Source organism: Lithobates pipiens, unplaced genomic scaffold (assembly GCF_037356315.1).
Source record: "Lithobates pipiens isolate NorthernLeopardFrog02 unplaced genomic scaffold, aLitPip1_a1.2 Scaffold_13, whole genome shotgun sequence".
Lineage (NCBI taxonomy): Eukaryota > Metazoa > Chordata > Amphibia > Anura > Ranidae > Lithobates > Lithobates pipiens.
In genome coordinates this window covers 140,409,370-140,437,242 of record NW_027507718.1, presented here as the reverse complement: position 1 = coordinate 140,437,242, position 27,873 = coordinate 140,409,370, and the positions used below count along the sequence as shown (strand labels likewise).

Sequence of the window (27,873 nt, the reverse complement as noted above, 5' to 3'; positions counted from 1 at the left end):
GGACAGGTAACCCTCTCCACTTGATTGAGAGCTGAATGCCTAAATAATGCGTGATACTTTGGGAAGCCCCTCCTTAGTTACACTATTGGCAGCCCACCGGACAGGTAAGAAGTGTCATAATAACAAAAAGAAACCAAAATTTAAGCACTTTTTGACATTCTGCTATTACATATCCAGATAATTAATAGGTTAAAAAACAAAAAAAAATAGCATTTGAAAGTATTGAGGCAGGCCCTTGCACTACATGCTTTGGTGAATTCATCCATAAATGTGAGCATCAAAAAGGTAGGTAAAATGTGTATTGGGTTTGGTAGTCATCAGATAGAGGATTGCTAGCAATTGGGGGAGGGGGGTTCTTAACCACTTCCCACCCGGCCAATGCATATGTACGGCCGGGTGGGAGCCATCTACTTCTGATAGGAAGCAGCGGCGCGATCCTGATGTGCTCGTGTCACCCGGACACGGCACATCTCAGATTGGCAGGAGGGCTCTGTGATTGGCCCTCCTGATCACATGACGGCCGTGTCCAATCACGGCCGTCATGTGATGTAAACAAACAGCCGGTTGCTAGGCAATCGGCTCTCCTCTCCTCACACGGAAGTCATCGCTGAGGAGAGGAGAGCAGAACGCTGCAGCCGGCTGATGATCAGTGAGTATGAGCTGTTTTTTACAGCTTTTTACTCACTGATCATCAGTCTAGTGTAAACACACACACACCACAGTGTAAACACAATGTCCCCACACATGTCCCCAAAACACACATGTCCCCAAAACATACATGTCCCCAAATAATAAAAACACATGTCCCTAATAATAAAACCATGTCCCCCACATATGTCCCACTAAAATCACATGTCCCAATGATTATCTGCACACATATGTACGTGATCACCTGCACACATATGTACATGATCATTTGCATACATATGTCCGTGATCGCACAAACCAATTATTATACACTTAACGGATTTTTTTTTACCAAAAACATATAGCAGAATACATTTTGGCTTAAATTTATGACAAAATTTGATTTTATTGGATTTCTTTTAAAATAGAAAAAAGAAAATATTGTTTTTTTTCCAAATTTACGCTTTTTTTGCGCTTATATCACAAAAAATAAAAAACGGAGTCATGAATAAATAACACCAAAATAAAGCTCTATTTGTGCGAACAAAATTATAACAATTTCATTTGGGTACAGTGTAGCATGACCGCGCAATTGTCACTGAAAGCGCGAGAGCGATGAAAGCTGAAAATTGGGCTGGGAAGGAAGGGGGCGAAAGTGCCCTGTTTTGTATTGGTTAATGAGTTTGGCCCCAAAAAAATAAAATGTCACTCTGCATGAATTGAAGCATACACATCACATTTGTAGACATTATAGGGGGTGTTTAAGGGAAAAGCAATACTATGGAGCTGACAAAAGACATTGGTAAGTGACTAGACTATAGTTTTATGGGCCAAGAAGAGCATGGTGGGGAAGTTAGTGATGCAAATATGCATGAGGACAAAGGGGCAGAGCATATGAATTAGAGCATATTGCAATCATGGTAATTAGGGAATGAGGAAAGAAATGCAAGACATTAGCAATCATGAAATACATAGCAAATAGCATGTGATGTTAAAGGATAAAACTTACCTTCATATAGTCCTTCTGCAGGACCTGAATGATGGCAGAACAAGTCTCTGGAATAATGATCCCCAGAGCCTGGGGGGAGATGCCTGTAGAGAACTTGAGGTCCTGAAGGCTTCTCCCAGTCGCCAAGTAGCGCAACGTGGCAATGAGCCTCTGCTCTGGAGTGATGGCTTGCCGCATGCAGGTATCCTGCCTGGTAATATAAGGGGTCAGCAAAGCCAGCAGACGGTGAAAAACGGGGTCCGTCATCCGGAGATAATTCCTGAAATCATCAGGATTATTCTCGCGGATCTCACGGAGCAAAGGCATGTGCGAGAACTGGTCATGCTGGCGCAACCAATTCTTGGTCCACAAACGCCTCCCCTCCCTGTTCATGGACCGGGCTTGTGTCAAAGTAACAACCCCAACACGAAGCCCCTGCACAGCACAAACTCTACGACGAGTACGTAGACGAAACATGGTTTCAAAGCGGTCGGCTCGTCAGAACGGACACCAGAAAGCACCGATAAACAGCAAGGCCTGAAAGAACGACCTGAATAGCAGAAGCAAGCAGACAATAAGAAATGCCTTTCAAAGCGTTCTATACCAAGATATAGTCCACAATGATCAACAAATACTTACTGACTGCACACACTGATTATCAGATACGCAAAGACAAGCACAAACCGAAGAGCAGTAGCGATCTGAATCACAAATCAAAAAGCGCGAATTGTCTCTCACCAAACTTCTACTAACACGAGATCAGCAGAAGGAGTCCAAAGGGTGCCGGACGTGGTGCTGAACTTCCGTTTTCTAGTCCTGCCGTACACGGCTTACGTCACCGCGTTCTTGGCAACCGCAAAATCCGACAACTGGCTCCGACCGTGTGTATGCAACAGTTTCGGACACAATCCGTCGGACAAAATCCAACGGATTTGGTTGGCAGAATGTCCGACCGTGTGTACGGGGGCTTAGACTCCACAACACCTTCCAGTGGGCCTTCTACAACCCATACACAATGGAGAGAGGCCCTGGAACCACCTGTCTATGGATTTCATTGTGGAGTTACCCAACTCAACACTGTTATCCTTATGGTGGTTGACCGGTTCTCAAAGATGTGTCATTGTATTCTACTTAAGAAGTTGCCCGCTTCTAAGGAGCTGGCTTCCATTTTTGCTCGGGAGAACTTTTCGGACAGGGGTAGGCAGTTTGTGTCCCGGTTCTGGCGAGCCTTTTGTGCACAGTTGGGAATTCAGCTTGCTTTTTCCTCTGCGTATCACCCACAGTCTAATAGGGCCATAGAACTAGCCAGTCCTTGGAGCAATTCCTACGTTGCTCCATTTCTGACCATCGTAACTGGTCAGACTTATTACTGTGGGCAGAGATTGCTCACAACAGTGCCTTGAATTCTGCTTCCCGATTGTCCCCGTTTATGGCGAATTATGGTTTCCAACCTTCTATGTTGCCTGATTTGTTTGTTCCACAGAGTATCCCTGCGTTAGAGGAGCATCTCCGTGGTCTTCGTTCCACTGGGGCACAAGTCCAAAAGGTACAGACTCCACGCTGAACACAGACGCCTGCACCTTCCTACCAGGTTGGGGAAAGGGTCTGGCTGTCATCTCGCAACCTCCGACTTTGTGTTCCCTCACTGAAGTTCGCACCTCGGTTTATTGGGCCTTTCCGTATTCTTCACAGGATTAACCCAGTGGCTTACGCATTAGACCATCCTTCTAATATGCGTATTTCAAATGTATTTCATGTTGAAGTAAAGTGTTAATATCTCTGGTCTCCTATCAGAGGCATCAACAAAAAGGGGTGAGCATGGGGACTATCACGGGGCACCTATCAATTTATTCACAATAAATTAATATCAAAACATTGGATCATATTAAAACAATTTATTCAGAAAAAGAACCATATACAGAAATATACAGATAAAATATCTCATAGTACAATTGGTAGAGACGCGTAAGGTAATTGCTCAACTAGTTTCGCTTCGCAGCTTCATCAGGACATTACCTAAGTCTGAAGATATATAAATTAGTATAACAGTATTATTCAACATTAATCATTACAGTATAGAAATATGATCATATTAATACAGAGACATAGTTAGAACATTTCATCATGAGAGTGCGTTCCTACCTCTCCAGCCCTATTTCAACCCCTGGTCGAACTCAATGGCGGAGAAGGAGGATAAAGGTCTTTCCCGGCGACTGGGAGGGGGATATTTCAAGGCACCGACACGGATCCGAACATAATATAATAGATATTTGCTGGGTAAAAATATATATATATATATGTAAACATAGTTTTTAATTAAAAATAATGAGTGGGAAATATGTGAATGAAGGAGAAACCGCAGAACGGAGAAAATGTGCAAAAGGTGAATAGAAGTAACCGTGAGGAAAAATACACCGGTTATTAAACATCCTAAAGAGCTAAGTGAACGCTAGATAGTGCTGGAATACCGTTTTACCAGATTAAGAGTGTGTACCAGTGTGACGAATACCGACCCAATAAAGAATAAAGTATAAAGAATCACCCATAAAATCCCCAGTCATGGGGGTGCATAGTGTATCAGAAAGATATCAGAGGAATGTTTAGATATAATTACCCCATATTTGATTGAACAAGGATAAGTAAATGGTCCCTGGAGGTACAGGAGGGTCAGATTTAACCAAAAGTATGACACGATAGGGGTCTATATAGGCAGCAATTACAGGAAAGTTTTCCCTTTAGATCAGTTAGATAATATGTATAACGACTCCATTTACCGCCGTATCGTACTGTTGAAGTAAAAATTAGACTACATTCAAGGTCACCTGTACAAATATTCATGAATCAGTAAACTGTCCTGTAGAAGTTTTATGCTGCTGCTGCTTACCCATCCATCAGGTGCCCTCAATCTCCTCCGGGTCCGGTCGCCATAGTAGCTTGGCGTGTAGCTCGCCGTTTTATACCCCTCAACCCCGCCGCAATCACAGCACCGTGTCGCTGGCGCGTGACGTCAGCGGGGTCAATGATCTGCGACACGGCGCTGTGATTGCGGCGGGGTTGAGGGGTATAAAACGGCGAGCTACACGCCAAGCTACTATGGCGACCGGACCCGGAGGAGATTGAGGGCACCTGATGGATGGGGAAGCAGCAGCAGCATAAAACTTCTACAGGATAGTTTACTGATTCATGAATATTTGTACAGGTGACCTTGAATGTAGTCTAATTTTTACTTCAACAGTACGATACGGAGGTAAATGGAGTCGTTATACATATTATCTAACTGATCTAAAGGGAAAACTTTCCTGTAATTGCTGCCTATATAGACCCCTAGCGTGTCATACTTTTGGTTAAATCAGACCCTCCTGTACCTCCGGGGACCATTTACTTATCCTTGTTCAATCAAATACGGGGTAATTATATCTAAACATTCCTCTGATATCTTTCTGATACATTATGCACCCCCATGACTGGGGATTTTATGGGTGATTCTTTATACTTTATTCTTTATTGGGTCGGTATTCGTCACACTGGTACACACTCTTAATCTGGTAAAACGATATTCCAGCACTAGCGTTCACTTAGCTCTTTAGGATGTTTAATAACCGGTGTATTTTTCCTCACGGTTACTTCTATTCACCTTTTGCACATTTTCTCCGTTCTGCGGTTTCTCCTTCATTCACATATTTCCCACTCATTATTTTTAATTAAAAACTATGTTTACATATATATATATATATATTTTTACCCAGCAAATATCTATTATATTATGTTCGGATCCGTGTCGGTGCCTTGAAATATCCCCCTCCCAGTCGCCGGGAAAGACCTTTATCCTCCTTCTCCGCCATTGAGTTTGACCAGGGGTTGAAATAGGGCTGGAGAGGTAGGAACGCACTCTCATGATGAAATGTTCTAACTATGTCTCTGTATTAATATGATCATATTTCTATACTGTAATGATTAATGTTGAATAATACTGTTATACTAATTTATATATCTTCAGACTTAGGTAATGTCCTGATGAAGCTGCGAAGCGAAACTAGTTGAGCAATTACCTTACGCGTCTCTACCAATTGTACTATGAGATATTTTATCTGTATATTTCTGTATATGGTTCTTTTTCTGAATAAATTGTTTTTAATATGATCCAATGTTTTGATATTAATTTATTGTGAATAAATTGATAGGTGCCCCGTGATAGTCTCCATGCTCACCCCTTTTTGTTGATGCCTCTGATAGGAGACCAGAGATATTAACACTTTCCTTCAACTTTACCTACTGGGATGAGGGTGCACACCTTTAGCCTTATGATTACAACACCATCTAAGCCATTTACTTTACTAGATATTTAGGTGGATAATACACCTTGAGGTGGGTAAGAGGTTGCTATATAGGGGGTGTTTTTAGGGCCATACCCATTGGGGATGTTGTCCCTTTCCTCTCCCTTGTCCCTAGCATCCCTATACCTTTAATCCTCAGAGCTTTCCTTCTCAAATTCCCTATCTTAGCACAATAGGGTTTGGCTTTTCGATTCATTGTATATGTTTAATTTTTTTTCATTTATGTATATTATCAATGTATGATTATTGAACTGTTTTACTTGTATTTACTTTGATACTAGAGTCGTGACCACAGCTGAGTGTGGACTAACATTGGGGGGTCACACAATCATGGATGTTTTGGGCCCTGCGTGGACAGGATTTATGACTCAAATCCAGGAATCTTGCTTGGCCACAGGGAACAGATCGGATCAGGAAATTAGGACCTTCCTAGAACGTATGTATAATCTACTCAAAAAAAAGTCACACCTTCACTGGCATTTGGAGTACCTAAAACAATATGTCAAAGAGGAGACATGCCCGATGGGACTAAGAATTCAAGTCTTCCCCACAATAAAGGACCCGTCTCCGTCCTTAAAATCAACCTGGGAAAAAACATTAACCCACTGTAGTATGGATTTGATGCAGTTACTAATCACACAATATACCTCTGACATGAATACCCTGGACAATGAAATTAACAAACTAAATCTGCAATACAAACATATTTTAGATACACCTAATTTTAACAACCAGTGGATAGAAGTCCGGGAAAGACTTGAACAAATGAACAAAGAAATTATTACATCCAAACAGACAAAATTCACTAAGGATAAGCTGGCCTTCTCCGAAGGCTTTGCATATAAGTGGACAGGCAAATTTAGGGATAGACGAACAGTCCCACAGGGCATTCAAAGAACAGGCGAGTTGAGATATCACAGTGAGTCAGACTCTTCACTATCATCATCTATATCCCATATGACAGACTCTCGTAACATAGATATTACACAATCGTCGCGAAAACGGAACAGACAGAGTAATACACCTCCCAATACTCAAGTCAAAGGAAAAAAGTCTTCCTCTAAACAAAAAACTGCACATAATATTGTAGAGACCTCCTCTCTACCTACTCAATTACCATCTACACCCAGCACTTCCACACTACATAATGTAATCCCAAAAGTTTTGGGATCTATGGCTGCTCACTCTAGGAAATCCCCAACTGATGGCGATTTTTTAGACCCAACACAACTGGAATGCAAAAAACAGCAAACCAAAATAGACACTTTCACTCGCAAACAACCCACCCTTCCCCCCACTCCTTTTCCCAACACCCTCAGTCAGCCAATTTAGATATTATAAATCTAACACAATATTCACTTTCTATAGATGAAGTACAAGTTTTAAAATTGGGATTAGGTTTTTGCCTCTTAAAACCCATAAATACCATGGAAACAATAAAAGATCTTTATCTATTTTCGAGAAACCTCACGTTCAAATATATTTTCGATGACAAACGCCTGAATGCCAATCTTGAACGAGAACTAGTGGAACGGACCAAACACTTTACAATGGAAGAGTTCAGGGCCCTCCGGGCTCTCCTCCTTCTTTATGATGAGGGAGCCACAGAGGTACCCATGACTCAATGTGATATCCTGGAGACCTCTCTACCTCCAAGTTTCCTTGATACTGAGACTTTACAGACCTCTAAAAATCGCAAATTTAAACCTAAATCCCAAAAGTTTCCTGATTTGATGACATGCCCAACTATTTGGGCATTTCTATATGAGTGCATCAGAGATCTCAAAAAAACTATCTGGCAACCATACACACCTAACTTATCCCCCAAACAACAAAAGGCCCTTATAAACTTAGAAAGGCGTAATGAACTGGTCATAAAGCCGTCAGACAAAGGGGGTAATGTTGTAATAATGTCTGGTCCCCAATACCGTGACATGTGCTACCAAATACTCAATAATAGGATTTGCTATCAACCGATATCTCTGGTTGAAGTATCTAGCTTTATCAGTGAATTTACACATATTTGTGTGGAAGCTTATTGGCAAGATCTGATTGACAAGGAAACTTTGGATTTCCTTGTCCCTAAATATCCTCGCACCCCAACGTTTTACAGCTTGCCCAAAACACACAAAGACTTAAATAAACCTCCTGGCCGACCCATTATTTCGGGCATAGGCTCACTAACGGATAATGGCAGTAAATTTGTAGACAGCTTTTTATTATCACATGTTTCTAGTCTTCCGTCCTACATCCGTGATACCACAGATCTGTTGAGACATTTGGATGGCATTGTGGTTCCTCCCGACTCCCTCCTCGTGGCCTTGGATGTGGAGGCGCTCTACCCAAGTATCCCCCACGAGGGGGGAGTCGGGACGGCCAGGATGTTTCTGATGGAACAGGAGGATTCCTCGTGGCCTCTAAATGAGTTTATTCTCCAATTACTGGAGTTTATCCTCACCCGTAACTTTTTCCTATTCGAAGAACAATACTTTTTGCAGACACAGGGCATTGCCATGGGCACTTCATGTGCCCCCTCCTACACGAACCTATATTTAGGAGCCTGGGAGAGGCAAGTATTTTCAAGTGACCGGTTTCAAGCCCATCTGGAACATGTTTTATGCTGGTTTAGATTTATTGATGACCTGTTCATTATATGGACAGGCTCAAGTAACCAGCTCATGGAATTTGTCAAACTAATTAATCACAATGATCTTAACTTGCGTTTTACGGTATCCTTTAACTTGACGAGGATCCCTTTTTTAGACGTATACATTTCAAAAAATCCAGATGGACTTCTTGAAACAAGTCTATATTGAAAATCAACAGTGGGCAACACCCTGTTGCATGCATCAAGTGCCCACCCTAAACCCTTGTTACGTAGCATTCCATTTGCACAATATTTACGGCTTCGCCGAAATTGTACACGGGATGATGATTTCTTTACACAGGCAGCAGCCCTCAGAGAACGCCTTCTGCTTAGGGGTTACTCCTCTACAAACTTACGAAAGGCCTTTAATTGGGCTATAGGCCATAAGAGAACATCCCTACTGTACTCCAATACTAAGACAAAAACCAGGACAGAAACAGTTAAAGTGATTACACATTTTTCGGCCCATCACGATACATTCAGAAGTATACTCTCTAAACACTGGCATTTACCTACAGAAAACCACATACTCACACAATATATAAGGGAAACTCCCGAAATTGTTTTTCGCAAGGCTAGATCACTTAGAGACCGGCTGACTAGCAGCCACTTTCAGACAAAATCCACTCAGAGATCCACCCAAAAAGGAACTTTTCCCTGTGGCCAATGTTCTATGTGCCCCTGGATATATTCTGGAACATCAGTGATTCTCCCCAATGGGGAGAACCACAAATTACAATTTTCAGCCAATTGTGGCACCACTGGCATTGTATACTTAATGCTGTGTCATTGCGGTGCCTACTACTATTGGCAAAACCATTCGTGAGTTCAGACAAAGAGTGGGAGACCACATATATTATACAACTAATGGGAAATTAACCTCTATTGGACGACATATTGGATTGCACCACCGATATAAAGTAGGGACTATCAAATTTGTGGCATTGGAAGTGGTTTCAGTTGACATCAGGGAGGGCAATAGGGACAAAATACTACTACAAAAAGAAGCCCTATGGATAGAAAAATTGAACGCACTCGTCCCACCTGGACTCAATGAAACCAATTCATTTAAAGCCTTTTTATAAAAACCATGATATACCTATATATCGGTGCTGTAATCCTTAATGTTGGTCCCCCAGTCTGCTGTACTCCTTCTTGGATTACCTGTCCCTTACTTGCAACATAGTCCCCTAATAACTGTGCTGAAAAACCTTTGATGTGACACCCCCATAGTCGTCCCCACTCCTGTGGAGACCCTTGTTGATATATCAATCAGCTGTGCTCTATCTAGTATCTATGTATAATTCGTTTTTTTCGTATAAATATGATGTTCTTTTTAAACTATTATTGTTCTTTGTATTTGTTTTTGTCTATTTAATACATAGTATGTGCTATAAAATTTTCTACTCATTGTTTCTCTTGAAGATATGATTGTGCGTTCCAGCTATTTCCTGCATGTCAGCCCTGTTTCTAGACAACTGGAGTGTTCTCTGGTGGATGGGAGGTTCCTTTCCCGGCGGCTGGTTTGGTCTGGGGACGGGCGGAGGCGGCGACCCACGTCTTACATTGATTGTGGGATCTTGCCTTCTCCTCCTGACCTGCTGACACAACAGAGGGCGGGGTGTTCCTCCCCCCTCTTTGCTAAGCACAGTCGCGGGTTCTGTCCAGCCTCTGCGAGTGCGCCGCAGGCCGGAAACAGTACTTGGATCGACGCATCTATCTGAGCTGCGCGGCCATATTTCTGGTGTCTGGCCTGACTGGGCGCATGCGCGCGGCTGATATCGGCGTGCGCTCTGTCCAGATCATTGACCCCGCTGACGTCACTGCACTGACGTGATTGCGGCGGGGTTGAGGGGTATAACGCTACACGCCAAGCTACTATGGCGACCGGACCCGGAGGAGATTGAGGGCACCTGATGGATGGGTAAGCAGCAGCAGCATAAAACTTCTACAGGACAGTTTACTGATTCATGAATATTTGTACAGGTGACCTTGAATGTAGTCTAATTTTTACTTCAACAGTACGATACGGCGGTAAATGGAGTCGTTATACATATTATCTAACTGATCTAAAGGGAAAACTTTCCTGTAATTGCTGCCTGTATAGACCCCTAGCGTGTCATACTTTTGGTTAAATCAGACCCTCCTGTAACTCCGGGGATCATTTACTTATCCTTGTTCAATCAAATACGGGATAATTATATCTAAACATTCCTCTGATATCTTTCTGATACACTATGCACCCCCATGACTGGGGAATTTATGGGTGATTCTTTATACTTTATTCTTTATTGGGTCGGTATTCGTCACACTGGTACACACACTTAATCTGGTAAAACGGTATTCCAGCACTATCTAGCGTTCACTTAGCTCTTTAGGATGTTTAATAACCGGTGTATTTTTCCTCACGGTTACTTCTATTCACCTTTTGCACATTTTCTCCGTTCTGCGGTTTCTCCTTCATTCACACATTTCCCACTCATTATTTTTCATTAAAAACTATGTTTACATATATATATATATTTTTTTTTTTACCCAGCAAATATCTATTATATTATGTTCGGATCCGTGTCGGTGCCTTGAAATATCCCCCTCCCAGTCGCCGGGAAAGACCTTTATCCTCCTTCTCCGCCATTGAGTTTGACCAGGGGTTGAAATAGGGCTGGAGAGGTAGGAACGCACTCTCATGATGCAATGTTCTAACTATGTCTCTGTATTAATATGATCATATTTCTATACTGTAATGATTAATGTTGAATAATACTGTTATACTAATTTATATATCTTCAGACTTAGGTAATGTCCTGATGAAGCTGCGAAGCGAAACTAGTTGAGCAATTACCTTACACGTCTCTACCAATTGTACTATGAGATATTTTATCTGTATATTTCTGTATACGGTTCATTTTCTGAATAAATTGTTTTTAATATGATCCAATGTTTTGATATTAATTTATTGTGAATAAATTGATAGGTGCCCCGTGATAGTCCCCATGCTCACCCCTTTTTGTTGATGCCTCTGATAGGAGACTAGAGATATTAACACTTTCCTTCAACTTTACCTACTGGGATGAGGGTGCACACCTTTAGCCTTATGATTACAACACCATCTAAGCCATTTACTTTACCAAATGTATTTCATGTCTCCTTATTAAAACCTTTGGTCTGCAAACTCTTTACCACCTCAGTGCCATGTCCTCACCCTGTACAGGTTGAGACCAATGAGGAGTATGAAGTACAGTCCATTGTTGACTCTCGTTGGTTCCGTGGGCGCATACAGTACCTGGTGCATTGGAAAGGGTACAGTCTGGAGGAATTCTCTTGGGTCTCATCCTCGGATGTACATGCCCCTATCCTCCTCTGTGATTTCCATAGAGGTGTTCTCCTCAAGCCTGGTGGTCCTCTGAGGTGGAGGGGTCATTGAGGAGGGAGTACTGTCAGGGCTTGGCTCAGCCCTTCCTTCTCTGAGCTGGCCGCTCAGCTGTTGGCTAATTGCCAGCTCCCATCTCCCTTCACATTTACTCTGCTGTTGATGAACCTGCTTGTCAGTCCTGCCTACTTAAGCCGTCCAGTCCAGAGGAGTTCTGCCTTCATTTTGTTCACATCACAAGAAACTCCTGCGTTTAAAAACTGGCTTTGCTGACATCCCTTCTGGCTCCAGATCCTGCTTGCTGTTCCGCTACATTGATCCCTGACTTCTGGCTTGGATGATTATCCATTCCGGTTAGGCCTCATGCACACGAGACGCAGTTGAAAACTCTGCTCAAAAAAAGCTGAAACGCGCGTTTTGCCGCGTTTGCATGCCGCGTTTGCATGCCGCGTTTAGCCGTGTTTAGCCGTGTTTAGACGTGTTTGCGTTTATAAACGTTTATAAAGATAACATCATGTAGACCCTCCCCAAGCTCTCAAAGCATGTTTTTTTTTTAACTATTTCTACTATTTTGATCAGAGTGAGCAGCAGCAGCATAGAGAGAAGTTTTACACTTGCATTCGCCTCTCTTTCTGTGGTATATATTTTGAAATGGATCCCATATTGAATATATGTCAGGAAATGCTCCTGATGTTGCTCTTGATGAGACAGCAACGTTGTTGCGAATTTCGTGAGAGGTCCAGAGTCAGAGCTCGTCGATATTGAACCCATCCGTTGATGGGACAGCGAATGTCCGTTGGATATTTCACAAACATGTATGTGCAGCTGCGTACCTACCCCGACAAGTTTTTTTAATTTTAGCCGGATGTCCATTGTCACATTTGATCTGCTCTTAGAAAAAGTACAACCTGGTTTGACATTCATGGACACCAATATGAGAAACAGTGTGTCACTAGAGGAACGTCTGTTGGTAACGATCAGGTATGTGTATATATTTATAAAATATATTTATCTATAGATGTACAGATGAATTTTTTTCTCTGTCCTTTATTTAAAAAAAAAAAAATAATGTCTATTTATAGCAAATTATCCAATTTTTTAAAATATCTAAAATTTTCGTGTGGCAATTTTTTAAATGTTTTCATTATTTCTAATATAAAACAATATTACAATAGTTACTTTTTTTTTAATCTTAATATATTTTTTTATTCATTTTTTCTTGTTTCAAATTGTTTTATTTAAAAGCAAAGCTATGTTAATTAGATTTTTTATAATTGTTTTAAATGTATTTGGCCAATTTTTTAATATATTTTTATCGTGAAATATGTATTGATTAATATATTTAAATTCTTTGCTGCTGTATATGGTAGTATAATTTTTTAATGCCTTATTAAAATATCCAGAATCCTAACCCTAACCATTTATCCTAACCCTAACCACTAACCCTACCCCTAACCCTAACAGCTAACCTTATCCCTTACACTAACCCTAACCATAACCCTAACCCTAATCCAACCCTTAATCCTAAACAATAACCCCTAACGGATAACCACTTACCATAACACCCAACCCTAATGACCAAATTACATTGCTGCAGATGGTCACAGTTGACTTTGAGGCCATGTATCTCTGATACAGAAAAGTGCATGACATTTTGCGACCGGAATTTGGGGCCCCCTATCTCGGGGTCACTTGGTAACAGGAACCTCAAATTTGTATATGTTGTAGTGCTAGTTCCACAGTGTCTTCATACCGAATTTGGGGTTCCTGACAATAAGTGGCCCCAAGATATGGGCCCCCAAAGTCAGGTCGCAAAATGTCATTCTCAAATCATATTTCTGAGTTTTCAGGTCCAAAAAATTGGGTTCCTTTAAAAACGCTTATAAACGCAAACGCGGCTAAACGCGGGCGGTGCGTTTAGCTGCATTTAGCCGCATTTTACGTCTGAAACATGGAAATTTTTGCGTTTGAACCCATTTTTTTGCTTCTGGAAAAACAAGGTTAAACGCAACTGCATAAAAACGGCAAAAAACGAGACTGTGTGCATGGACACATAGGATAACATTGAATGAGTTCAGGGGCAGTTGAAAAAAGTGTCCAACTGCATCTGAACCCGCGTTTAACAGCGTCTCGTGTGCATGAGGCCTTACTGGACTTTGGCTATGTTTTGACTATGTTTGTTCTTTTTACTTTTATTATTAAACAAGTGTGATTTAACTGTACTTCTGTCTCGGTCTGATTTCATGGTTTCTGACAGATGATATTGTGCAAGTAGACTAGCACAGTATTGACATTGAAGTTTCCATTAAGCATTGAAACCTGCTAAGAGCATTACCTAGCCCAAAGGGCATGCAGTTAAATTCAAACAGTCCCAGGGGTGTAATGAAGGCAGTTTTGTTTGCAATCTTTTTGCAATTACCAGTAGCCACTAACCAAGTCAAGGGTGGAGAAGTATTTGGCTTGGCTCAGTGCCATAAGCGATTTTTCTACCTGGGGCCACAAGTAAGCATTCCTGGGTGTACATGCATTTAGCTTGCTCTAGTCCACACAGAACCATAGACTTCCATCCCTCTTATGCACTGGGACCATGGGATCAGCCCAAGGACTGCAGTTCTCCTGAATCTCCCCGCTTTGTAACATATTGCGGAGCGGGTCCTCAACCCCCTGTCACAGAGCTAGGGGAATGTGATGGTACCATGCCCAGATGAGTGGAACATCCCCTGTGTTGATTGGGTGGCTAGTGGCCACTGTGTACCCATAGTCCTCTGGGCTGGTGGCAAAGACCATTAGCTGCTTTTCCAGCAGTTGGTGAAGCAGGGTAGTCCTAGAAGAAGGGTAGTCCCGGAAAGGGAATGTTAAGCTGTTCTAGCAGTAGTTGGTATGGAGACTTGTCCAACAAAGCCATGGCTGCCTAGAGTGGGGCACATTTGACTTCTACCCTGGGCTGAGATACAGTGCCAAGGCACTATGTACAGATCTGCTAGGCATGGTTGGGGAGTGAAATGGGGGTTGTCCCCAGGTTGATGAGCTGAACCAGGACCTTTCCCTTGTGGACCTTGGATAAAGTGCAAACAACCAGGCACTCCTCAGGCATCACTGAGTCTTTGCAGGGTTACACTATCACAGTGACTTGAAGTTTCCTTTGAGCTCAGATGAGAAGAGACCAGACTACCTCTTGGAGGTGCCAGGAGTAACTTTTGCTTGGGCGGAGTGCAGACAACCCTCACATGTTTGGGCTGTTTCTGGGCTGCTCTTTGTTGAGCCGCATGAGCACATATCCCATTAAGCCACACAGCTCACAGACCACAGCCCAAGAATGCTCAAATTTAGGTTGAATATAATATATTTTTATTACCAAAGATTTCAAGAGTAATATAAAAAGAAATCCATGTTGAAATTATGAGAGTAGAACTCGACAATATCTGCACAAATATATTAGCCAGTCAATATCAACATCTTTCTACAAATAAGGAGATGTCGTTGAGTAGCCACCCAGGAAAAGGAACAAAAGTGTGGGTGACCATATCGCCAGGACACTCACAAGAGTGGAAGATCAGTGCTGTGCCAAGTAACACTTAATAAAACTTAACTAATAATGTTCATAAGCAGGGGCAGACTGACAAGTCATGGGGCCCCCGGGCAATAGGAGATCATGGGGCCGTCAGGTGTTTGGGGAGGAGGGTCCAGGCAGCAAGATAAATCTGGATCAGTGCAGCGGGTGAAGGAAATAATTGGAGCTGATCCTTCATGGGTCTCCCTGCAGCAGCTAGAGCAGGAGATGTCCACTTTCAGCTGCTGCAGTGAGAGCCTCAAAAGATCAGTCAAGGCTTTTTTCTCAGAGAATATGGACAGAACTTACATATGGGTTTGTTCACTGTGGCTATTCAATTAAATTAGGACATTTTAAGAGCAACAACTGGAGTGCAGATCATTTTTTCTACATTACTCTACTTAACCCCTCTTGTCCCACAGTCCACAGCTCCCCTCTTCTCACACAGTCCACAGCACCCCTTATGTCCCACAGGTCCACAGCTCCCCTCTTGTCCCACAGTCCACAGCTTCCCTCTTCTCCCACAGTCCACGGTTGGACAAGAGGAGAGCTGTAGACCTGTCCACAGCTCCCCTCTTGTCTTACAGGTCCCCAGCTCCCCTCTTGTCCTACAGTCCACAGCTCTCCTCTTGTCCCACAGTCCACAGCTCCCCTCTTGTCCCACAGTCCACAGCTCTCCTCTTGTCCCACAGTCCAGAGCTCCCCTCTTCTCCCACAGTCCAAAGCTCCCCTCTTCTCCCACAGGTCCACAGCTCCCCTCTTGTCCCACAATCCACAGCTCCCCTTTTGTCCCACAGTCCACAGCACCCCTCTTCTCCCACAGTCCACAGCTCCCCTCATGTCCCACAGGTCCACAGCTCCCCTCATGTCCCACAGGTCCACAGCTCCCCTCATGTCCCACAGGTCCACAGCTCTCCTCTTTTCCAACAGGTCCACAGCTCCCCTCTTGTCCCACAGTCCACAGCTCCCCCCATGTCCCACAGTCCACAGCTCCCCTCTTGTCCCACAGTCCAAAGCTCCCTTCATGTCCCACAGGTCCACAGCTCGCCTTTTGTCCCACAGTCCACAGCTTCCCTCTTCTCCCACAGTCCACAGTTTCCCTCTTCTTCCACGATCCACTGCTCCCCTCTTGTCTCACAGTTCACAGCTCCTCTCTTGTCCACAGTCCACAGCTCTCCTCTTCTCCCATGGTCCAGAGCTCCCCTCTTATCCCACAGTCCACAGCTCCCCTCTTGTCCCACAGTCCAGAGCTCCCCTCTTGTCCCACAGTCCAGAGCTCCCCTCATGTCCCACAGGTCCACAGCTCCCCTCATGTCCCACAGGTCCACAGCTCCCCTCTTGTCCCTCCCACAGGTCCACAGCTCCCCTCTTGACCCAGAGGTCCACAGCTCCCCTCTTCGCCCACAGGTCTACAGCTCTCCTCTTTTCCAAAAGGTCCACAGCTCCCCTCTTGTCCAACATGTCCCCTCTTGTCTTACAGGTCCCCAGCTCCCCTCTTGTCCCACAGTCCAGAGCTCCCCTCTTATCCAACAGTCCACAGTTCCCCTCTTCTCCCATAGTCCACAGCTCCCTTCTTGTCCCACAGGTCCACAGCTCCCCTCCCACCCCACGGGTCCACAGCTCCCCTCTTGTCCAACATCCACAGCTCCCTTTTGGCCCACAGTCCACAGCTGAACTCTGCACCCCTGTCCACAGCTCCCCTCTTTTCCCACTGTCCACAGTTTCCCTCTTCTCCCAAAGTCCACAGCTCCCCTCTTGTCCCACAGTCCACAGCTTCCCTCTTCTCCCACAGTCCACAGTTTCCCTCTTCTTCCACAATCCACTGCTCCCCTCTTTTCTCACAGTTCACAGCTCCCCTCTTGTCCCACAGTCCACAGCTCTCCTCTTCTCCCATGGTCCAGAGCTCCCCTCTTATCCCACAGTCCAGAGCTCCCCTCTTGTCCCACAGGTCCACAGCTCCCCTCTTGTCCCTCTCACAGGTCCACAGCTCCCCTCTTGACCCACAGGTCCACAGCTCCCCTCTTTGCCCACAGGTCTACAGCTCTCCTCTTGTCCAACAGGTCCACAGCTCCCCTCTTGTCCAACAGGTCCCCTCTTGTCTTACAGGTCCCGAGCTCCCCTCTTGTCCTACAGTCCACAGCTCTCCTCTTGTCCCACAGTCCAGAGTTCCCCTCTTATCCAACAGTCCACAGTTCCCCTCTTCTCCCACAGTCCTGAGCTCCCCTCTTGCCCCACATGTCCACAGCTCCCCTCTTGCCCCACGGGTCCACAGCTCCCCTCTTGTCCAACAGTCCACAGCTCCCCTTTTGGCCCACAGTCCACAGCTGAACTCTGAACCCCTGTCCACAGCTCCCCTCTTTTCCCACGGTCCACAGTTTCCCTCTTCTCCCACGGTCCACAGCTCCCCTCTTCTCCCACAGGACCACAGCTCCCCTCTTGTCCCACAGGACCACAGCTCCCCTCTTGTCCCACAGTCCACAGCTCCCCTCTTGTCCCACCGTCCACAGATCCCCTCTTATCCCACAGTCCACAGCTCCCCTCTTGTCCCACAGGACCACAGCTCCCCTCTTGTCCCACCGTCCACAGATCCCCTCTTATCCCACAGTCCACAGCTCCCCTCTTGTCCCACAGGACCACAGCTCCCCTCTTGTCCCACAGTCCACAGCTCCCCTCATGTCCCACAGGTCCACAGCTCCCCTCTTGTCCCACTGGTCCACAGCTCCCCTCTTGTCCCACAGGTCCACAGCTCCCCTCTTGTCCCACAGGTCCACAGCTGTCACGGTCGATCTGTCGTTCCGGTCGTACATAGGAAACCTGCCCGCAGGTTTCCTTTACGGAGAGCTCGTCGGTATCCTCAGACGCGTGTTAGCGCGAACGAACACACGTGAGTGCATGTAGATTCTAACAGGCGCACGCGGGTGCGCGTCGGCACGAACGAGCGCACGCGGGTGTGCGACGAAGTTAACGGGCGTACGCGGGTGCGCGGGGTCACGAACGGGAGCACGGTTACCCGCGGGGGCACGCAGACTCGTCGTGCGACCGTTCTTGGCGCCCAAAGGGCTACTTAAGGAATCAGCTTCTGTTCCTTCTTGCTGTCCTGTCTACAGCGTTTCCTGTGACTTCTGCTATCTGTTCCTGCTTGTTCCTGATTACCGTACCCGGCCTGTTCCTGACTTCGTTTGATTGCTGCCTGCCACCGACCACCTGCCTGCCTGCCTGACTATGTCTCTGCCTTCTCCTGTGTACTTCTACTGCCCGCCTGATACCGACCCGGCTTGTTCCCGACCTCGTCTGCTGCCACCCGCTGTTCCTGCCTGATTGCCGGTGCCTGCTGTACCCGCTGTTCCTGCCTGATTGCCAGTGCCTGCTGTACCCGCTGTTCCTGCCTGATTGCCAGTGCAAGTCCACAGCTCCCCTCTTGTCCCACAGTCCACAGCTTCCCTCTTCTCCCACAGTCCACAGTTTCCCTCTTCTTCCACAATCCACTGCTCCCCTCTTTTCTCACAGTTCACAGCTCCCCTCTTGTCCCACAGTCCACAGCTCTCCTCTTCTCCCATGGTCCAGAGCTCCCCTCTTATCCCACAGTCCAGAGCTCCCCTCTTGTCCCACAGGTCCACAGCTCCCCTCTTGTCCCTCTCACAGGTCCACAGCTCCCCTCTTGACCCACAGGTCCACAGCTCCCCTCTTTGCCCACAGGTCTACAGCTCTCCTCTTGTCCAACAGGTCCACAGCTCCCCTCTTGTCCAACAGGTCCCCTCTTGTCTTACAGGTCCCGAGCTCCCCTCTTGTCCTACAGTCCACAGCTCTCCTCTTGTCCCACAGTCCAGAGTTCCCCTCTTATCCAACAGTCCACAGTTCCCCTCTTCTCCCACAGTCCTGAGCTCCCCTCTTGCCCCACATGTCCACAGCTCCCCTCTTGCCCCACGGGTCCACAGCTCCCCTCTTGTCCAACAGTCCACAGCTCCCCTTTTGGCCCACAGTCCACAGCTGAACTCTGCACCCCTGTCCACAGCTCCCCTCTTTTCCCACGGTCCACAGTTTCCCTCTTCTCCCACGGTCCACAGCTCCCCTCTTCTCCCACAGGACCACAGCTCCCCTCTTGTCCCACAGGACCACAGCTCCCCTCTTGTCCCACAGTCCACAGCTCCCCTCTTGTCCCACCGTCCACAGATCCCCTCTTATCCCACAGTCCACAGCTCCCCTCTTGTCCCACAGGACCACAGCTCCCCTCTTGTCCCACCGTCCACAGATCCCCTCTTATCCCACAGTCCACAGCTCCCCTCTTGTCCCACAGGACCACAGCTCCCCTCTTGTCCCACAGTCCACAGCTCCCCTCTTGTCCCACCGTCCACAGATCCCCTCTTATCCCACAGTCCAAAGCTCCCCTCTTGTCCCACAGGACCACAGCTCCCCTCTTGTCCCACAGTCCACAGCTCCCCTCATGTCCCACAGGTCCACAGCTCCCCTCTTGTCCCACTGGTCCACAGCTCCCCTCTTGTCCCACAGGTCCACAGCTCCCCTCTTGTCCCACAGGTCCACAGCTGTCACGGTCGATCTGTCGTTCCGGTCGTACATAGGAAACCTGCCCGCAGGTTTCCTTTACGGAGAGCTCGTTGGTATCCTCAGACGCGTGTTAGCGCGAACGAACGCACGTGAGTGCATGTAGATTCTAACAGGCGCACGCGGGTGCGCGTCGGCACGAACGAGCGCACGCGGGTGCGCGACGAAGTTAACGGCCGTACGCGGGTGCGCGGGGTCACGAACGGGAGCACGGTTACCCGCGGGGGCACGCAGACTCGTCGTGCGACCGTTCTTGGCGCCCAAAGGGCTACTTAAGGAATCAGCTTCTGTTCCTTCTTGCTGTCCTGTCTACAGCGTTTCCTGTGACTTCTGCTATCTGTTCCTGCTTGTTCCTGATTACCGTACCCGGCCTGTTCCTGACTTCGTTTGATTGCTGCCTGCCACCGACCACCTGCCTGCCTGACTATGTCTCTGCCTTCTCCTGTGTACTTCTGCTGCCCGCCTGATACCGACCCGGCTTGTTCCCGACCTCGTCTGCTGCCACCCGCTGTTCCTGCCTGATTGCCGGTGCCTGCTGTACCCGCTGTTCCTGCCTGATTGCCAGTGCCTGCTGTACCCGCTGTTCCTGCCTGATTGCCAGTGCCTGCTGTACCCGCTGACTGCTCCAGCCAGTCCACCTGTGCCTGCTGTTCTCTCGGACTTCTGCCGGCTGTTCCAGTCACCCACCTGTGCCTACGTTGTGACCGCATCCCCGCCTGCCATCGGGTTTCTACTCTCTTGGGCCTTTGTGGACTTCTGCTGCTGCATAACCCGGCTTGGCACTTGTGCCCTCCGAACTCTTGAATCCCTGTCTCCACTTCCAGGGACTCTCGAGCCGGAGGCTTACGAGGAGCCGCTCCCTGCATTCTGGGCTCTCCAACCAGGTACGTGACAGTACAGGACAGCCATGTCCGAGCCCACGCAGGGAGCCTCCCCTATGGACGAACTGTGCCGCCACTTAGCCGGCCTTACCCAAGCCGTGAAGAATTTGCAGGAAGGTTACGGCCGACTGGAGGAACAGGACCAGGCCCTATCTGCTTCAGCACCAGCTGTCTCCGGACCCTCTGCTCCACCTTCAGTGGTAATGATGCCGCCTGAACCTAGGGTTCCCACTCCAGAACGGTTCTCCGGCAACCGGAATAAATTCAGGGCCTTTCGCAACTCCTGCGAACTCTTTTTTGCTCTACAACCCCGAACTTTCTCTCTCGAGGCAACCAAAGTGGGGTTCGTCATTTCTCTACTGACAGACGAACCCCAGGCCTGGGCGCATCGTCTCCTGGAACGGAAGGACCCCTCTCTAGACACCCTGAATGCCTTCTTCCAAGCGATGTCTCGGCTGTACGAGGACCCTCAGCTTGCTGCCACCGCAGAAGCAGCCCTGCATGCACTCCAACAAGGCCGCAGGCCCGTGGAAGATTATGTGTCTGAGTTCAGACGCTGGAGCTCCGACACGGACTGGAATAATTCAGCCCTCCGCTACCAGTTTCGCATGGGCCTCTCTGAATCGTTAAAAGACGAACTGGCTCGAGTGGGCATCCCTGAAACTCTAGAAGCCCTCATAGACCTTTCTGTTTAGATAGATAGACGCCTAAGAGAACGCCGCCTGGAGCTTTCTTCCACAACTTCTCGCCCTGTCTGGATGTTGCCACGTGTCCCAAGTTCCAACCCTCCGGTTCCTTCTGCTCCTGTTACTCCAGATTCTTCTGAGCCCATGCAGCTGGGGCTACTTCGTCCATCCTTGACGCCTGAGGAACGCCAACGCCGCCGGACCGGCAATCTTTGTCTCTACTGCGGAGAACCGGGACATTTTGTTCGCACTTGCCCTGCCAAATTGCGTAAGTGCCTACTCCTTCCTCCTGTTTCCTCCCCTGCCTTGCTTAGTAACACCTCTCATCTGGCTGTGCCTCTTATTTTGCAGCTCTCAGGAAGGACTGTCAAAACCAGAGCAATTATTGATTCCGGGGCTTGCAGCGGCTTCATGGATCTGTCCTTTGCCTTAAGTAATGACATCCCTCTTCGGCCTAGGGTAAAAGGACTTTCGATATATCTGGCCGATGGTTCCATCCTTAAGTCAGGTCCAGTGACCCAGGAGACGTCCCCACTGCTTGCCATCGTTGCTGGAACTCACCAGGAGCTTCTGTGCCTGGATATCATTAAGTCTCCTCTCTTCCCCGTTATACTCGGCATGCCCTGGTTGAAGGCCCACAATCCACACATCAATTGGTCTACCGGAGGAATAGAGTTCCCTTCTGCCTACTGTCTTCAGCACTGTTTCCCTGTTGATAACAAGGACTTCTCTTCGCTGCTTTGTTTAGAAACAGATGCTGAGGTCCGACAGGCTGTGCCCAAGGACTACCATAACTTCTTGGACGTATTTAGCAAGAAGGGCGCTGAGACCCTACCCCCACATAAGCCTTATGACTGCCCTATCGAGTTGCTCCCTGGGGCAGAGATTCCCTTCGGAAGAATTTTCCCCTTATCTGAGACTGAATTGGGGACCCTGAAAACCTATTTGGACGATAACTTGGAGAAGGGTTTCATACGACCTTCCACCTCCCCGGCAGGCGCAGGGATCTTCTTCGTCGAGAAAAAGGATCACTCCTTACGCCCATGTGTGGACTACCGGGCACTCAACAAGGTCACAATAAAGAATCGCTATCCCCTACCATTAGTGCCCGAACTATTTCAGAGACTGGGGTCAGCCGAAGTATTCTCTAAACTGGACCTTCGGGGTGCCTACAACCTTGTCCGCATACGTAGGGGCGATGAATGGAAGACTGCCTTCCGTACTCGTTTTGGGCACTTTGAATATTTAGTTATGCCCTTTGGTTTGTGCAATGCCCCTGCCACATTCCAACATTTCGTAAACGATATCTTCAGAGATTACCTTGATTTGTTTGTGATAATTTACCTAGACGATATCTTGATTTTTTCTTCTTCTTTAGCCGAGCACCGGGAACATGTGAAGAATGTCTTAGCCCGACTCCGTCTCCATGGTCTGTACGCCAAGCCCGAGAAGTGCGTTTTTGAACAGCAAAGGATCCAATTCCTCGGTCTGATTATTTCGGTGAAGGGGATAGAGATGGACCCCCAGAAAATTTCAGCTATCCTGGATTGGCCCGCTCCCTCTGATAAGAAAGGAGTCCAACGATTCGTAGGATTTGCCAATTTCTACCGGAAATTCATCAAGGGATTCTCCTCCATCATTTCACCCATCACCGGACTGACCAAGCAAGGTCAGAAGTTTCAATGGACTTCCAAGGCGCAAGAGGCTTTCAAGACCCTGAAAGACTTGTTCATATCAGCCTCGATCTTAAGGCACCCCGACTCGACCCTGCCTTATATCCTGGAGGTGGATGCCTCGGAAATTGCGGTCGGGGCAGTGCTTTCCCAGAGACAGGGGCCTAAGTCTCTCCTGCATCCGGTCGCCTTCTTCTCCCGCAAACTATCTGAGGCAGAGAGGAATTACGATGTCGGCGACCGTGAACTGCTGGCAATCAAGGTGGCACTCGAGGAGTGGCGCTACCTCCTCGAGGGCGCCACCCACCCGATCTTGGTCTACACCGACCATAAAAATCTAGAGTATCTTAAGTCTGCCAAAAGACTGAAACCAAGACAGGCCAGGTGGGCACTCTTTTTCTCTAGATTCGTGTTTCATATCACGTACCGTCCGGGATCAAAGAATGTTAAACCTGATGCCCTATCCCGCATGTATAGTGAACCAGAGGGTCCCTCATCTCCTGACACTATCCTCTCCTCAGGGAACTTCCTCCTGCTTCAAGGAGATTTACTCTCCCAAATTAAGCAAGCCTCCAGCGGTCCGGTCCTCCCACCTGACATTCCACTAACCTCCAGAGATGGTCTTCTTTGGCACCAGGACAGGATCTACGTCCCCCAAGAAGCAGGTGTCTCGGTCCTCAGCTCCTGCCACGACCACTTGCTGGCCGGCCACTTTGGGGTACTCAAAACCATGGATTTGCTTCAACGTACATTCTGGTGGCCACAGATGAAGAAGCATTGCAGGGAATATGTGGAGGCATGCACCACGTGTATTCGAAATAAAGGCAGTAAAACAAAGTCTTGGGGTCTGCTGAAACCACTGCCCGTCCCGGATAGACCATGGAGGATGATCTCCATGGACTTTATCGTGGAGTTGCCACCTTCTGAGAATTACTCCACAATCTTTGTGGTGGTTGATAGGCTCACCAAAATGGCCCACTTTTTGCCTATGAAGGGCACCTCTTCGGCCGCAGAGACAGCTAAGACTTTCATTAGGGAAATTGTGAGGCTTCACGGCATCCCCGCTAATATTACTTCAGATAGGGGGGTGCAGTTTACGTCCAGGTTCTGGAAAGCACTCTGTGGGGCCCTGAAAATTGAGCTTCGTTTTTCCTCGGCCTACCACCCTCTGACCAACGGCCAGACTGAGAGAACCAACCAAACACTGGAGCAATATCTACGTTGCTTTTCTTCCTTTTCCCAAGATGACTGGGCATCGCTCTTGCCACTAGCGGAATTTGCGTATAACAACTCTATCCATTCCGCCACCAAGCAATCTCCGTTTTTCGCAAATTTTGGCTTTCACCCGCTTTTTCTGTCCAGTAACCTCCCTGAATGTTCAGTACCGGCGGTACAGGAAGACCTCAATTTCTTCGAAACCAATAATAAACTCCTACAAGAGACTTTGACTAAGACACAGGAATACAACAAGGAGGTCTTTGATAAGAAAAGAAGAGGGGAACTCAATCTCAAAGTCGGGGATCAGGTCTGGCTGTCCACCCTAAACCTGAAGTTGGCTTGTCCTTCCAAGAAGCTGGGTCCCAAGTTTGTGGGTCCATTCCCTGTTGTGAGGAAACTGAACGACGTGGCATTTGAATTGAAGCTTCCGGAGTCATTCCGGATCCACCCGGTCTTTCATGCTTCTCTTCTTAAACCTACTGCCCCGAATGCCAGCCCTCCGGAACCTGTGGTGATTGATGGAGAAATGGAATACGAGGTCGAATCCATTCTGGATTGCAGGAGAAGACAGAATCAGACTCAGTTTCTAGTTAAATGGAAGGGGTATGGCCCTGAGGAAAACTCCTGGGAACCGGAATCTAACCTACACGCAAAGAGGCTAATCCTTGCCTTCAAAAGGTCTCATCCGGATAAGATGGCGCAGTTGGGCATCCGAAGGCTGCCCCTTGGAGGGGGGCAATGTCACGGTCGATCTGTCGTTCCGGTCGTACATAGGAAACCTGCCCGCAGGTTTCCTTTACGGAGAGCTCGTCAGTATCCTCAGACGCGTGTTAGCGCGAACGAACGCACGCGAGTGCATGTAGATTCTAACAGGCGCACGCGGGTGCGCGTCGGCACGAACGAGCGCACGCGGGTGCGCGACAAAGTGAATGGCCGTACGCGGGTGCGCGGGGTCACGAACGGGAGCACGGTTACCCGCGGGGGCACGCAGACTCGTGCGACAGTTCTTGGCGCCCAAAGGGCTACTTAAGGAATCAGCTTCTGTTCCTTCTTGCTGTCCTGTCTACAGCGTTTCCTGTGACTTCTGCTATCTGTTCCTGCTTGTTCCTGATCACCGTACCCGGCCTGTTCCTGACTTCGTTTGATTGCTGCCTGCCACCGACCACCTGCCTGCCTGACTACGTCTCTGCCTTCTCCTGTGTACTTCTGCTGCCCGCCTGATACCGGCCCGGCTTGTTCCCGACCTCGTCTGCTGCCACCCGCTGTTCCTGCATGATTGCCGGTGCCTGCTGTACCCGCTGTTCCTGCCTGGTTGCCAGTGCCTGCTGTACCCGCTGTTCCTGCCTGATTGCCAGTGCCTGCTGTACCCGCTGACTGCTCCAGCCAGTCCACCTGTGCCTGCTGTTCTCTCGGACTTCTGCCGGCTGTTCCAGTCACCCACCTGTGCCTACGTTGTGACCGCATCCCCGCCTGCCATCGGGTTTCTACTCTCTTGGGCCTTTGTGGACTTCTGCTGCTGCATAACCCGGCTTGGCACTTGTGCCCTCCGAACTCTTGAATCCCTGTCTCCACTTCCAGGGACTCTCGAGCCGGAGGCTTACGAGGAGCCGCTCCCTGCATTCTGGGCTTTCCAACCAGGTACGTGACAACAGCTCTCCTCTTGTCCAACAGGTCCACAGCTCCCCTCTTGTCCCACAGTCCACAGCTCCCCTCGTGTCCCACAGTCCACAGCTTCCCTCTTGCCCCACAGTCCACAGCTCCCCTCTTGTCCCACAGTCCACAGCTCCCCTCATGCCCCACAGGTCCACAGCTCCCCTTTTGTCCCACAGTCCACAGCGTCCCTCTTCTCCCACAGTCCACAGTTTCCCTTTTCTTCTACGGTCCACTGCTCCCCTTTTGTCTCACAGTCCACAGCTCCCCTCTTGTCCCACGGTCCACAGCTCCCCTCTTATCCCACTGTCCACAGCTCCCCTCTTGTCCCACAGTCCACAGCTCCCCTCTTGTCCCACAGTCCACAGCTCCCCTCTAGTCCCACAGTCCACAGCTCCGCTCATATCCCACAGGTCCACAGCTCCCCTCTTGTCCGCCCACAGGTCCACAGCTCCCCTCTTGACCCAGAGGTCCACAGCTCCCCTCTTCGCCCACAGGTCTACAGCTCTCCTCTTTTCCAAAAGGTCCACAGCTCCCCTCTTGTCCAACAGGTCCCCTCTTGTCTTACAGGTCCCCAGCTCCCCTCTTGTCCCACAGTCCAGAGCTCCCCTCTTATCCAACAGTCCACAGTTCCCCTCTTCTCCTATAGTCCACAGCTCCCCTCTTGTCCAACATCCACAGCTCCCCTTTTGGCCCACAGTCCACAGCTGAACTCTGCACCCCTGTCCACAGCTCCCCTCTTTTCCCACGGTCCACAGTTTCCCTCTTCTCCCAAAGTCCACAGCTCCCCTCTTGTCCCACAATCCACAGCTCCAATTTGTCCCACAGTCCACAGCTCCCCTCTTGTCCCACAGTCCACAGCTCCCCTCATGTCCCACAGGTCCACAGCTCCCCTCTTCTCCCAAAGATCTACAGCTCTCCTCTTGTCCAACAGGTCCACAGCTCCCTTTTTGTCCTACAGCTCCCCTCTTGTCCTACAGGTCCAGAGCTCCCCTCTTGTCCCACAGTCCAGCGCTCCCCTCTTTTCCCACAGTCCACAGTTCCCCTCTTGTCCAACGGGTCCACAGCTCCCCTCTTATCCAACAGTCCACAGCTCCCCTTTTGACCCACAGTCCACAGCTCAACTCTGCAGCCCTGTCAACAAAAATGAATCATTAGTGGAGAATTTTGTGGAGACATTAAAACCAATGAGGGTGAGAGAGGGATAAGACAACATCTCTCATTCTAGAATGCTCAAATCTAGCCAGCAGGCAGGGTAAGTCCGAGTTCATTAAGACATGCATGCCCAAGAAAATAGGCACTGCTGAACTTACTGGGCCACGAGTCACCACCACCTGGCCTTCCTTCGATTTAGATCTTTATCCAAGTGACACCTTCTACTAAGATTGTTATTGGCTGTCTTGCGGCATAGCCACGAGGAGTCCAGTTGGTCTAATGTACCAAACCATTGGGCATAGAAGTCATACTCTATGACAATGACTTTGGAACCAGTGTCAATGTATGTGACCTCTATTTACATAAAAGAGGGAGGTTACCACTGGACTAGAATCGACCATGGACTTTGGTTTGCTGGGACCTTGTGCTGACTGTTCTGGGAGTCTATCTCTGTCCTGGGAGTCACTGGTTTACCTTCGGACTGGGTGTGCTTTTGGATTAAAACTGTCCACAGTTCTTGTCTATATGTCCAAA

At 48.0% G+C, this 27,873-nt stretch overlaps 1 protein-coding gene and 1 long non-coding RNA gene across 2 annotated transcripts in view; one reads left to right on the top strand and one right to left on the bottom strand.

Annotated features, from left to right (window-relative positions):
• Positions 1-27,873, bottom strand: part of KISS1R (KISS1 receptor) — a 235,098-nt gene that overhangs the window by 28,486 nt on the left and 178,739 nt on the right. The gene's annotated exons all lie outside the window — the stretch shown is intronic.
• LOC143976041 (uncharacterized) lies at positions 10,415-11,502 on the top strand. The gene is made up of 3 exons (XR_013272467.1): positions 10,415-10,520; positions 11,136-11,266; positions 11,387-11,502. It is a non-coding gene; the product is annotated as an uncharacterized LOC143976041 (long non-coding RNA).